Here is a 15,488-nt window from a genome sequence, read left to right on the forward strand (position 1 = left end):
CTTCTACTCAATCCTAATCTCTCCGCTGAGTACTTAAAACCGAGTACTCAGCCTCTCCTTTCTATTTCTAGAAATGATAAGTGTTTTTGTCCTAATACAAAGATGTGCTAAGACACTTTAGACGATTTACAATCACTCTAGACTTTTACACAAATATGAAAATGTAGTGTAAGAAATTTGCTTTGCTTCTTGCTTGCAGAACTTGTAGAGATTTGGTCAGCGTAATGGCTTGATCAAGTTCTGTGTGTTGTGAAGCTTGTGATGGCACTATTTATAGAGACGTCTGGTCATTCGGTCATTTCGAATTTCGAAATAACCGTTGGAGGGAAACGGCTATATGTCGTTGTCATCCTGACTTGCACAGAGCTCTCGGCCAATCATAATCGTGTATCTTCTGTCCTCGGTCAGCACAGCAGATGGTCTCTCCTTTTATGGTAAAGTCAACTGGACAGCATACTGTGTCGTCTGAACTTTGCCAAAAGAGGAAACACTTTGTCTAGAAGTTTTTCTTTGCCAGCTGCTGTCTTGTACGCTTTGTCGAGACTACTCAGCAGCTTCATCTTGAAGTTGTTCCCGAAGGTCTTCTAGATCCTTCCGATTGTTGAGTTGCGTTTTGAACAAAAACGGCAGCGTCTTGACATACGCGGGCCGAGTGTACTGAGTTGTTTAACTTGGGCCTTGGTTTCCGTATTGGGCTTGGGCCTTCCAATCCTTATGACTTATAACATTTATACTTAACATTGAACAAACACATTAGTAGAATAAATCAAAGCATTTAAACTTAGTGTGTTTAGGATATGTGTTATAATTTATATTTAAACAATTTTGTCAAATCAAAATTACGTGGAAAGGTATTTCAACATATACTTCTATGTGAATTTCAGATTTTACTTGATTATGTTGATTTAAAGCTTAATTTGATTGATTACCTTTGGAATTTTTATTAATTAAGGATTGATATTTTGAAGAACTGTGGTTATTTTTACAAAAGGGCTAATTGAAGCCAAATGATTTATGGTGATGAAATAGTTTGGAATTTGATTGTGAAAGGAAATTTGAGCACGTTATGATTTTATGATTTTATATCCATCGAGAGTTATCCGGATCGGTGGTTTTATATTTGAAGACCATGTTCAGTGAGGGATATGGCCTGTGTACACAGTCTGAAGACCTATTGGGTATGGCAGCGAAGTGTTGGGTAAGACCATATGGGATAGGCAATGTTAAGAGACGTCTCGACTATATATATGTGGTTATGGATTGATACTTAAGGGGAGAAACTCGAGGATGGATACAATGTTTTAAGTTCATTTGGATTATGTTTTCGGTTATGATTGATTTTGATATAAGGTTTTACGTTTGATTGATTACGAGTTGGTTTGATAAAACATTTATTTGATTACAAGTTGGTTTGATAAAAGATTTATTTGATTATGAAATGGTTTGATGAAACGTTAAGTTTTGAGTATATTTGAGAAGGTTTTGATTAAATCCCTTTATAAAGGTATATTTGTAGCTATGTTAAGTAAAGTTGGTTTTTATCTCTGATAGTTTCTTACTGAGATTTCTGTCTCACGTTTTTAAATGTTTTAATGTTTTTAGGTGAGAAAGTACAAGTATAGAGAAGATTACCGACCGATTAGGCGATGATTGGAAGTTGTTACTTATTGTTAGAACTATTATTAGAACTTTAGTATTTCAATTGTAATGGATAAATGGGAGACTCCTAAGTATTGATTATTATCTTTCTATTTCACGCCCGATGCCGATTGAGGTCATTTAGGATCGGGTGTGACACTCTTAACGTTGGAAAATTGTGTCATTTTATTACTCATTAATAACATATCACAAGCACGTGAATAGACGTGGAAAATAAATTTAAAAAGTTGAAAAATTATAAAATTATAAAATGTATTTTATACGGGTTGGACAGAAAAATTCAAATATTTTATCAAATTTAAAAATATTGATCTCCAATTCTATTACTAAATCATAAAGAAAAATGTGAAATTTTTTTAGAAGTGCAGAATAAGTAGTAAAACATCTGTATTTTATAAAGATATCTGAAATTGACTCAATTTATCAATATTAGAGGTATAATTGCATTATTTTAGACGTTAGGGTTGCGAGGAGTACTTTTTGCACTATATCAACATGACAAAATAAAATTCTAATTTTTATTTACTTAATTAATTGTTAGGTAAATTACACTCGTGATCATTGAATTTTCATTTTTACGGTATGACCACTAAATTTCAAAACTTAATATAAAATTCACTCAACTTTATACTTTCTAACATCATTGTCACTGAACTTCAATCAACGCCTCAAAATGATCATTGATAACTTCAAAATAAAAAATTTCAAGAATTGATGATATTCTAAACAAGTTTATTTTTTTCAAATTTTCGTTTTGAGGTCGTTTGGATAGAAGATAGAAAGTGAATTTTTAGAGAAAGAAAAATTCAGAAATTGTGATTTTGGAAAATAAAAAATATGATATCAAACAATTTTAATTCTTGAACATTTCCATTTTTAGATCGTTAAATGTTATTTTGAGATGTTAGTTAAAGTTTAATGCCCATAATGTTAGAAAATATAAAATTGAGTGACTTTTATATTACATTTTGAAGTTAGTGGTTATATGATGAAAATAAATGAAGTTTAATAGTTATGAGTATAATTGACCCTTCAATTGCTTGACACGTAGCAACTAAAAAATATTTTTTTTTACATAGTTTCCACATGATTGTCGTATTAGAGGTAAAACTGAATTATTTATGGCGTTGATTGAAGTTCATTAGGTACCTAATATTTCATTTCATTATACTTTTAATTTTTTATTTAGATACATTAAGCTTTTGGTCATTTTTTTTATTTTATTAAGGGTCTGTTTGTTTTACCTACTGTTTGCTGTTGTCGTTTGTTGTTTGCTGTTACGGTTTGCTGTTTCTGTTGCTAGTTGTTGTTTGCTGTTGGAAAACGCTGCTTTTCCAAAAAACAGAGATTCTCTGCTTTTATAAAAGGCTACTTTTCAGATGTAAATTATAAACAGGAGGTCGCTAAGCAAACACCTAAGGCTGCTTTTCAAGTGTAAAAGACAAACAGGAATGTCACTAACCAAACAACTAAAACTCTCCATTTCGAACTGAAAAGGCTAACAGAAGCATGAAAATGAGCATCCAAACACCCCTAAGCCTTTGATGATGAAAAAAAATATTTTTGAACATAAAATTTGATTAACTGACTGTTATTCATTGTACCTGCATTTGGAATTTATATTTTTTAATTGTTTGAAAGTAGTTTTGAATGTGTAATGTGTTTATAGAAAAATTGTACAAACCTTAATTCAAACTATAAAAATTGTGGTGAAGCTCTTAGCTTGTTGGTTGAGAGTTTACCTATGACTCTAGAGGTTATGGGTTCGAATCACATAGGGTGTGGTGGGTTGAGCGTTTTTCTTTCTCTTCAATGTAATTTTCCTTTCCTCAATTTAATTTTAACAGAATTAGATGTTCACAACTTACTAATTTGGTCATCAATGACTTAATGAGATAAAAAAATAAACGATCAGGGGTTTAATGTATTTAAATAAAAGATCAATGGTTTAATGAACTAAAAAAAATAAAAGATTAAGGATCTAATGATGCTTTTTGCCAAATATCTATTCAATTGATTTTTTTTTGCTTAATGCATGAAAAGTCTCTTGAATTTATAAAAAATGTTGATTGGTCTCCTAAACTTATATAATGTCTCGTTAGCCTCTTCAACTTGTTTAAAATAATCTATTGGCCACCTGGATTTGTTTAAAATAATCTATTGACCCTCAACTTCCTTACAATGATCCATTTTCTCCTTGAATTTGTTTAAAGTGACATATATTGCAATTTGTCTAAATTCGTAAAAAAAAAATCAAAATTTAAAAAGTAACGGCTTAATTCATGATTTTAAGTTTGTAAAATAAATTAACTTTTTATTTTGTATATTTTTATGGTGTTTTTCTAGATTAAGGAACTTAACCATGGTAGTTTAAACAAGTTTAAGGAGTTAATGAGATATAATATAAGTTGAAGAAGCCAAACAATCTTTTTGGATAAGTTCAAGAGGCAACTGATATAAGAGTTTTTTTTTTGTCTGAATTAGTTGAAAGGAATTCGGTAAAAAAAAAATTAATGATTTTATTGAGTTAGTAATCTTTTTGAAACTGACTCAAATTTAAGTGACCATTTATATAATTTACCACAATTAAATCATAGATTCTTGCCAAAAGTATATTCATTTAGAGGTCGTTATCGGTCAAATTTGGCAAAATAAAAAAAAATATGTAAAATTTTGCAACCATAGAGTTGTGTTTGCAAAAAAAATACCACAGCTACCATATCGTAAATCGGCCAAACCACATGGTACTTTTTTATAATTAATCCAAAAAAATATTATTTCTTTTATCTGTGTTATACTTTCATATAACCACATTATATATATTAAAAACTGCTTCGAACTGTTAAAACTATAAATTTATAATGCATATAAAATGAATAATATTATGTTAACCGAGTTTTATTTCAAATTCGACTTTTTTTGTTATGAAGGATTTATTGAGACTAAAAATAAAAAATCAATAGTTTAATGTGTTTTAAAAAAAAATAAAGGTTGTAATTATCTGGTTCTTTGCTTTCTAATTCGGTGTTTAAAACACAGAGTATTGAATTTACGATGATCATAGTGAGTTACAGCTGTAATTATCAGTTGATTAAAAAACTAAAATAATCATGAATTACAGACAACACTTAATCGTAATTGCAATTATTTAACTAAAAGGTTAAAAATGTCTCTCCTCTTGGAGTGTTTGTGTCTTCTCATCTGAGATGTTTAACCTAATCCCCCTCCCAAAACCCATATCTTCTCCGTAAACCGATCAAGACCCTAATCTCCCCCCGATAATCCCATTGAATAACCTAAACTAAACCCTGATGGCCTTACCGATAACCAAATCCTTCATTGATAAACCTAACGTCTTACCAAACCCCCACCTCGCTACCCTCGTCGATTAAACCTCAATTTTCCCTTACTCCAGTTAACCCTGATAAGCATATCCGATAATCCTTTTCCCCTATGCTGTCTCCGCCGATCAAAACCAATACCTAAACCCACCCTTTCAACAACACTTAAACCTAGCAACCGCAGCAACTTGATTCATCCCATTCACAAACCGGACTCTATCGTTTTACTAATTCTGGTGAACTGCAATTTGATCCAATGGAAAAAAATAAAGGTCTGGCCGAGGAATATGCGCTACTCTGCCTCAGTAGTGTTGATGAAGGTCTAGTTATCACTAAAGATGCCCTGCAAAGCGAAGAACATCAAAAAACCTATTTTGTGGTCGGACAATTCCTTGCTATCAAGGCGACACACTTCGAGTCGATGAAAACAACCCTAACAGCAATTTGGCAACCTGTCAAAGGTGTAACAATCACAGAAACTGATATGGAAGGTCGGTACTTATTCCAATTCTTCCACGAACTTGATATGCTGCGAGTACTCAATAATGGTCCCTGGACTTTCAATTAGAACCTACTAATCGTGAAACAGCTAGGAATCAATGAACAGCCCCTGATGCCCACATTGACGGACCTGATTATATGGGTTCAAATTTCAGACTTACCTATGGGCTTCCAAACAGAGGCTGTATGTAAAGCAATTGGTAACCAATTAGGTCACTATGTGGAAGCAGATCCAAAAAACTTTTCAGGACTCCGACGAAGCTACCTGAGGATTAAGGTCACCATTGATGTTCGCAGACCACTGAAAACTGGGCAGAAACTAAAGAGGAGTGGTGGGGAATGGCTTTGGGTGAATGTTAGATATGAACGTCTTCCTCCGTTCTGTTTTTTTATGGAATCATCGGGCATGCTGATAAATTCTGCCCTACTCTATTTGATTGTAAAGAGGATACCAGCCAGAGGAAGTTTGGAAGTTGGCTCAGAGCGTCATTGCGCAAGACTGGCATCCAGAGAGGCAAAGAGTGGCTCCGTGACCCTTCAGCAGAAGCTGATACCATTCGCTTTGAGAAGTTAACACCGGAAAGGTCAGTTTCTATGATTACAAATAAAGGGGAAGTTAACGATGAAAGAGGAGAGACTGGCAAGGTAAAATCCTCAAGCGGTGTCAACCTAAGTTCTTCATCTGAAATACCATCTCATGTGGCAATGAATGTTGACCATACACTTATTATAGATCCGAAGAGGCAGCGTTTAGATGAGAATCAGATGGAGGAAGAAAACAGTTTATCCGATCAGCTTAAAATCGGAGGAGGGGCGAGACCTGGGAGCCAGGTCCGCCTAGGACTATGAGTCTCATCAGTTGGAACTGTCGGGGTTTGGGCAATCCCCGTACAGTTAATGTCCTACGGGACCTTGTTCGTGCCCATAAGCCTTTGATCAGATTCCTCATGGAAACAATGATAAAAGAGGCTAAAGTGTTAACGGTTTGTAGGAAGTTGGGGTTCGAGAATCATTGTATTGTTGATGGGAGAGGTCATGGAGGGGGAATTGCCCTACTATGGCGTAGTGGAGTCACGATTGATATATTGTCCGCCTCCACTAATTTTATTGATGCTCAAGTTTCAATTAGAGCTATACAGCCATGGAGATTAACTTGTTTCTATGGATATCCGGAGAGAAGCCGGAGGAGGGAATCGTGGCAGATGCTTAGATCACTATTTTTGGAAGGGGGGCAGGCATGGTGATGTGTTGGCGACTTTAACGATATAACTTGCCCGGAAGAGAAACGAGGAGGACCAAACCGAGCAAATTGGTTATTGGAGGGGTTCCAATCAGCTTTAGATGACTGTGAATTGCAAAGCTTACCAATGAAAGGTCATCAGTACACTTGGGAAGTTGGTAGGGGTTCAGATAGATGGACGGAGGAGAGACTCGACCGAGTGGTGGTAAACCCGGCATGGCAACAACATTTCGGCCAATCTGTTCTCATAAACCAAGTAGCTGCTTGTTCTGATCATTTTGTTCTAGTGCTGCAGTTTAAAGCGTGGATATCAGCCCCAAAAGTGAAGAGGTTCAAATTTGAGAATCAATGGTTACGGGATGGAAACTGTCAATCTGTGGTTCGAACGGCATGGTCGACAAGTGCAGGGAAACCAATATTGAGTAAAATATCTGATTGTACGGCTGCATTACAGAGGTGGAGTAAATCGATCGACAGTAACTTACAATTGCGGATATCAGACTTACATAAACAGATGAATGAATACCGTCTTCGAACTGATCGAGGGGGGGCTGAATTATTTCTGCACACTAGAGCTGCATATCTAAAGTCTTTACAACAACAAGAGGACTTCTGGAAGCAACGAGCCAAGTTGCATTGGTTACAGGAGGGAGACTCAAACTCTCGGTACTTTCATGCTTATGCAACCGTGAGAAAGCGCAATAACTCCATCACTGAATTGCGAGACGGGAATGAAAATTGGTGCTCTTGGGGTAATGGACTGGAGGAAATTTTTATTGACTACTTCCAGGGGATCTTTACAAGTAACGGGAGTGAAGCCTCAGAAATCATCAATGCAATCCAACAGAGAATAACTTCAGCCCAGGATGAATTTCTAACTCAGAGATTTACTGCAGATGAAGTCCGTGTCGCGTGCTTCTCAATGCATCCAGATAAAAGTCCGGGTCCTGATGGCTTGAACCCGGCGTTCTTCCAGCGATTTTGGGGAATCATCGGCTCTGATATCACTTCAAGCTGCTTGACTGCTTTCGACAATTCGCTACTTCTAGACCAATTGAATGATACCCTTCTCATTCTCATTCCAAAGAAGGTAAACGTGGAAAAGGTAACTGATCTTAGGCCGATAGCTCTGTGTAACGTTCTATTCAAGATCATTTCAAAAATGGTGGCCACTCATCTGAAGAAGATTCTACCGGATGTGATTTGGGTAAACCAGAGTGCATTTCTCAGTGAAAGATTAATATCAGATAATGTTATCGTGGCTTACGAGGTCATCCATCATCTGAAAAACAAAAGGCAAGGCAAGGAAGGTTCTGCAGTGCTTAAACTCGATATGAGTAAAGCGTATGACCGAGTGGAATGGGCATTTTTATGGGCAATGTTACATAAGTTGGGATTCTCAGACAAATGGATTACATGGGTAAAAATGTGTGTGGAATCTGTAACTTACAAGATCATCCAGGACGGTAGAGAGCTGGGACCAATTATTCCGTCGAGGGGCCTTAGACAAGGGGATCCGCTCAGCCCGTTCCTATTTCTCATTTGTGCAGAAGGCCTGTCATCCCTATTACAACTGAAGGAACGAGCATGGCTTATTCATGGTTGTCAGATAGCAAGAACGGCACCCCAGATTTCCCACCTATTCTTTGCAGACGATAGCTACATCTTCTTCAGAGCCTCTTTATCAGAAACTACTACTGTCCAGCAATGTCTCCTAACTTACGAGAAAGCCTCAGGTCAGCGCATAAACTTTGATAAATCGGCTTTATTTTTCAGTTCGAACACAAGCTCGGATGACAGGGGAAGGGCGAGTAGTATACTGGGAGTTCAGGAGGTCCATGATCTTGGTTTTTATCTAGGTGTCCCGACGATGATTGGATGCAATAAAATGCAAACCTTTGCATTTATCAAAGAAAGGATCCGGAACAGGTTAAACAACTGGAAGGAAAAGTTTCTATCAAGAGCAGGAAAAGAAATTCTCATCAAATCAATACTACAAGCCATACCTACATATATTATGAGTATTTTTCTTTTACCAGCTCAGTTCTGTGAAGATGTACAACGGATGCTAAACCGATTTTGGTGGAAAGCGGATAGCAACTCAGGGAAAGGCATACACTGGATGAACTATAAAAAATTGTGTGAACCAAAGTTTCTAGGAGGATTAGGATTCCGACGCATAAGTGAATTCAACACAGCTCTACTGTCCAAACAGGCATGGCGCATTGTCACACAACCTTCTTCACTGGTTGCAAAGATCCTCAAAGCTCGATATTTCCCTAATAAAGACTTCCTGGATGCAGATATTGGCCATAACCCCTCTTACGTATGGAGAAGTATTCGATCTTGTCAAGCTCTCATTAATCAAGGATTGAGACAGAAAATAGGTAACGGTCAGGTAACACTGATATGGGGAAATGCGTGGCTGCCTGAGATATCGAACCCCTATATAACCAGCCCTCAGGATATTACACTACCTACTGGGAAAGTCCAGGATCTGCTGCAGGTAGACGGACGCTGGAATCGGCAATTGTTGGTTAATACTTTCAATGAAAGGGATTTGAAGTTAATTCTTTCTATTCCTAGGCGAGATCCTGACATTGAAGATACTTGGCACTGGGGACTTGACAAAACCGGTCGATACTCCGTCAGGTCGGGCTATAGGGCGCTAACTTGGAGAGAGGAAGCTCTGCAAAATGATTCAACAAGATCATGGAAGCTAATATGGAAAGTGCAGGCTCCCCCAAAAATCCGGAACTTCCTTTGGAGACTAGCTTTCGGATGCCTACCGGTTATGAGTAATCTTCAAGCACGACATAGTAACCTTTCCCCAATATGTCCTCTGTGCGATCAGGTGAACGAAGATGCGGATCATGCGTTAATTAGGTGCATCCATGTGAAACAAGTGTGGCTGATATTCTTTAAGGATAATAGAATGGAAGACGTTGCAGGAATTATGGAATGGATTACGATGATAATAAACCTTAATGACCAGCAGCTCCAATGTAGAATTTGCTTTATGATTTGGTGGATCTGGAAATATAGAAACAGTCATGTATGGAATAATATCAGTAACACACCGCAGGAACTGATAAATATTGCTGATAAAGAGGCATCAGATTGGAGAGCAGCTCAATTACTTCGATTGTCTGCTGTAACGTCTGAGGTTAGAATGGCAGTAGGCTGGAGACGCCCTAGAGCTGGTTTTGTGGCCTGCAACGTTGACGCTGGCATCTTCAGTGAGGAGGGATACTGCTCGTTTGGCTTTTTGACTCGAGACAACTCTGGTCTATGCCTATTTGCAAGACATGGGTCAACTGAAGGATTCTTCGAACCTGTTGTTGTGGAGGCAATAGCTGTCAAAGAGGCACTTACATGGATCAAGGAAGGAGGTTATAGGAACATCGAAATCAGATCGGACTGCTTACTGGTAGTCCAAGCAATAAACCAGCAAACACTAAACAACTCTTATTTGTCCGATATTATTAGTGATTATATAGGTTTAGTTCAAGAGTTAGATAATATAACTATCTCATTTGTTAAACGATCAGCGAATTGCGCAGCTCATAGCCTGGCTAGAGCAGTCAATTCTCTATCTGTTCGTGGAGAATGGTATCATTCCCCGCCTTTTTTGTCTTCAATTCTTTCTGCTGATATCAGCCAATAAAGCATTCTTTCATTCAAAAAAAAAAACTAAAAGGTTAAAATACTCAAAATAACGGATAAATTACTTATGTGTCATGGAACCAATTAAACTATAGGCGACGGCGTTTACAACACAAGTTCATCTCATCATGTGTTTTTAATTCCCATAAATTAATAAGATTGTCAGGACTCGAACTCTCGACCATTTGATCCAAGAAGACCTGATACCATGTGAGAAGAAGCTCCGCTTTTCGAAATTGAAACCCTAAAAATAATAGGGTAATTAATTTATTAGTCCCTATATTTTGGCGAAACACACTGTTTAATCCCTGTATTTTTAAAAATATATGATAAAGTCCCTAACCTTTTTCTCGATGAACTGTTTAGTCTCTAAATTTTTTCTCGGTGAACTGTTTAGTCCCTGCCGTAAGACTCTCATAAAGATTTTGTTAGTCAATTTGGATTTGCGTTCTTCTTTTCCTTTCCTTTAAACTCTAATGCATCTGAAATCAACTTTGAGTGTTCTTCTTCTTGATTTTCTTCTTAATCGTTCAAATTCGTAAGCATTGGGTCTTTTCTTTTTCTTGTTCTCCATACAAATAGCTTCTTCTTTTAAATTAGATTTCCTCTTCTAAAGTTTGAAGGTAAATAGTAAAGGGTAATTTAGTCATTTCCGAAGTCATAAACGGAAAAAAATCTAACAAACAGACGGAATGACTAAACAGTTTATTGAGAAAAAGGTTAAGAACATTACCATGTGTTTTTAAAAATGCAGGGACTAAACAATGTGTTTTGTCAAAATATAGGGACTAATAAATTAATTACCCAAAATAATAAGAAGAAAGATATACGCTTGCTTGTAATTTTTTCTTCCATATGTGTTCCTCACACTCTCTCTCTCTCTCCATATAATTTATTCTCTATATGTTTTCCTATCTCTAACTTGTTTATATAAAACGATTATAGACAAAATATTATGTAAATAATATATGGAATATTTTAGATTTTGAATTGTAGTGGACCCTACACTAGATTTTTCATAGAAGTGGGAGAGAATATAATTTCTAGGGTTAATTACAAAAAAGTACCATGTGGTTAGCCGGTTTGCGATGTGGTACCTGTTGTATTTTTTTTTTTTTTGCAAACGTAATCCTGTGGTTTGCAAAATTTTACATTTGAGTTCACTTTGTCAGAATTTGATCGATAACGACTTCGAAATGAAAATTTTTAAGAGTTAAATGATATTTTAAGCAACTTTAATTCTTCAACTTTTTAGGTTTGAGGTCATTTAGGTGTTGTTTTTTATGAGAGAGAAAGATAATGTTTAGAGAGAGAAAACTCCAAAAATGATGATTTTAAAAAATTAAGAATATGGTTCCATAGTAAATATGATACCAAACAAGTTTAATACTTGAAAATTTTCATTTTGAGGTCGTTATCCGCCCAATTTGGCAAAGTAACAAAGCATATAAAATTTTGCAACCATAGAGTTATGTTTGCAAAAAAAATACCACAGATACCACATCGCAAATCGGCCAAACCACAGAGTAATTTTTTTATAATTAACCCTAATTTCTTTGAACCACCTTTCATAAAGGAACTTTGTCATGCATAGACCATGTGTGATGACATTATATATGTATGAATTGTAGTTATTTCACAAGTTAAGGGGTAGTAGGGGGCATTTATTGTGTTGCCATGACTTTGTAGAGTACGTATGGTTGTTTTTTCATGCTTTATTGTCCTTCCTGGGGTGGGCCTGGGGTCCGGGCCCCTCCAGCCGTCGGAACCACCATGGTAACGAATAGTTTCGAGCCCCTCAAATATTAGGGCTCGTTTGTTTTACCTACTGTTTACTGTTGCTGTTTGATGTTTACTGTTACGGTTTCTGTTTACTGTTACGGTTTGCTGTTGCTGTTACGGTTTGCTGTTTGCTGTTGGAAAAAAGCTGCTTTTCCAAAAAGCAGAGATTCTCTGCTTTTGTAAAATGCTGCTTTTCGGGTGTAAAAGGCAAACAGGAGACCATTAACCAAACACCTAATGCTGCTTTTCAATTGTAAAAGGCAAACAGGAGGTCACTAACCAAACACCTAAAACTCTCCCTTTTGAAGTGAAAAGGCAAAAAGAGCATGAAAAGGAGCAACCAAACGCCCCCTTAGTCTATATAGGTTCTATGTAGCAATATTTCATTGTTTAAATGTAGATAAGATGGTTAAAACACTTATTTTTTTTAAAGGTCCTAGGTTCAATTCCCTCCAACCTCAATTTATTTTAGAAATTGTTTATTTAAACTTAATTTTTAAATTAAATTTTTAAATTTAAAGCTAAAAATATTATAATTTTTTAGAAACTAGCATTGAACTAATAAAAAAATTTAAATATATCTCATTACGTGTTAGGCTTGTCCAAAATTCTTTTTTTGATAGAAATTGGGACGAGACAGAACTTGGGAGGTGTGAGCACCCAAGAACTGGCAAACCCGCAATATATTAATAAAAGAAAAGGTGAGTGTTTGAACAAGAGAAGAGGAAGGAGAACAAACAAGAAGAATGGGGAAGGAGAAAAGTTTAGGAAAGGTCAAGAAAAACGCAAGTGAGAAATATTACAAATGTCATCATTGATAAACCTGTGGCAAAAAGCAGGAGCTGAAGGCCACCAATTAATCACTGAGGAAGAGACTCCAAACTTTGCCAGTGCATCAGCAACTCTATTTCCTTCCCTAAAGATGTGTGTAAAAAGAATGTTCATCCATGGAACGATGTCGGATACTCTAAGGAACATCCATGGAACGATGTCGAAGCAGATTAACTACGTACATGGAGTCTGACTCAACCCAAAGCTGATATCAATTTTTCTCCCAAGCAAGTTCAATTGCAATATTTTGTACCTATTAGACACTCCCTAAATCCAAATTTCTAATTTTTTTTAGGCCTGTTAGGCCTCTATAGATCCAAATTTCTAATTTTTTTTGACATGTTAGGCATTTCTAAATCCAAATTTCTATTTTTTTTTTACCTCTTAGGCCTCCTTAAATCAATTTTTAAATTTTTTTTACATGTTTAGCCATCCCTAAATCCAATTTTTTTACATGTTAGGACTATTAAACGAAATCTAGCTTAATTTTGAGAAATTGTACATTAATACTTAAAATTGGATCTTGACCATTCAAATTATAACACGCATATATACCAAAAAAAAAAAATAAGCAAGTTCAATTTAGTAAAAAAAAAAAATTTCTCCAAACGCACGTGTAAAATCGGGCCCCCAACCGAGTAATCTTGTATTCGCCACAGTCCTTGCTCATATGCTTTGGTTAGGTAATTGATATGTTTTAGTTAATTATCCTTGTATTAATGAAAGATATAGTTTAATCATTTAACTATTTGTTACATGTCTTATCTTATAGATCATGAAGCTTGCTTTTTATATTATTGGCAAAAAAAGCATCCTGAGGCCCCTGATCTTTCATTGTTTGGTGCATTAAGCCCTCGATTTTTTATTTAGACACATTGAGCCCTTGATCTTTCACCATTTGATGCATTAAGCCCTCGATCTTTCATTTAGACACATTAAGCCCTTGATCTTTCATATATGGGAATATTAGATCCTTCCATAAATCAATTAATATATAGGTTTATTAAGGGCATGTTTGGTGACAACAAATGATGTTCTAAAAATAACAAATTCTAAAATAAAAAATATATTATACAAATTAATAAAAATAATTTAAATAAAAAATAAAAAATTTATTGAACACAATTGTTTTTTGAAATTATGTTCTAAAAATAAAAACAATGTTAAAATTAAAGCACATTTTGTGGAAATAAGAAGGGTAATTTTATCAATAACAAGTAACTACAAACAACTGTTCATGAAAAGAGCTTTTCGTGAAAAGCTCCAAAATGTTGCAGTGTCCAGAAAAAATGCGAAACGTTGTAGTTATATAAACCTAACCAAACATGTCCTTAATAAACCTATATATTAATTGATTTACGGAAGGGCCTAATACACCCATATATGAAAGATCAAGGGCTCAATGTGTCTAAATAAAAGATCGAGGGCTTAATGCACCAAATGATGAAAGATCAGGGGCTTAATGTGTCTAAATAAAAGATCAAGGGCTTAATGCACCAAACAATGAAAGATCAGGGACCTCATGATGCTTTTTGCCCATATTATTTTGCATTATAACGGGACAATGACAAAACATGGTATTAGCTGGTGTAGGATCTGGTGAGATAGATATAGGGAAAATTACACAGAAATTCATTTTTTAAAAATTATTTACAATTATGTCAAATCATAATTTTGGATTACATCAAACTAGTAAAATCAGTAGTTTTAATATATTTCAAGTATTAGAATTTATAAATTAGAAGTCTAGAATATATTTTCTAGGGTTTATGATTTATGAATTGGAGTCTAAATTTTTTAAATTATGGTATAAAATCATAATATATAGAGAATAATGACATATTAATAATTAAATTTGGTTATATGACCTAGTTGTAATTTTATACTTAATTATGATATTCATGTATTTGACCCAGAGATATATCATGTGAGGCCCAGTAGAATAGACAAAAGAAGATAAAGAAGTTCATCTTGTCATTATGAAGTATAAAGGAAAGGAGAAAGTGGGAAGGGTATGTTCAAGGACGGAATTAAGGGGGGGTTGGGGTGGGTTCGAGCCCCGGCAAGCTGCCGGAGAATTGAGAAAAAAAAAATTTGATAATGGTGTGTGATAATATTTTGGCAAGAATTATATTGACTCTATGTAGTATTATTTTAATGTTTAAAGATAGATGAGATGGTGAAGATTGCTTACTTCTATTTGAGGAGATCCTATGTTCAACTCCCTCTAACCTTATTTTTTTTTTTTTTAAGTTTTTAGTTATTTAAAATTTTATTTTTTAATAATTATATAAACATATTTAATATTCATTTTTATTATGTCTTTACCATTAAAAAAATGTAAACATGTTTAATTTTCTTTCAATGATAGTTTCTAAAAAATGATAACATTTTTAAAGTTTTAACGCGTTGGATGGGGAATGTCTTTCCATGACAATCCTTATAAAGGTGAATTTGGTGCCAATGCT

This window comes from Euphorbia lathyris, chromosome 8 (genome assembly GCF_963576675.1).
Source record: "Euphorbia lathyris chromosome 8, ddEupLath1.1, whole genome shotgun sequence".
NCBI classification, from domain to species: Eukaryota; Viridiplantae; Streptophyta; class Magnoliopsida; order Malpighiales; family Euphorbiaceae; genus Euphorbia; species Euphorbia lathyris.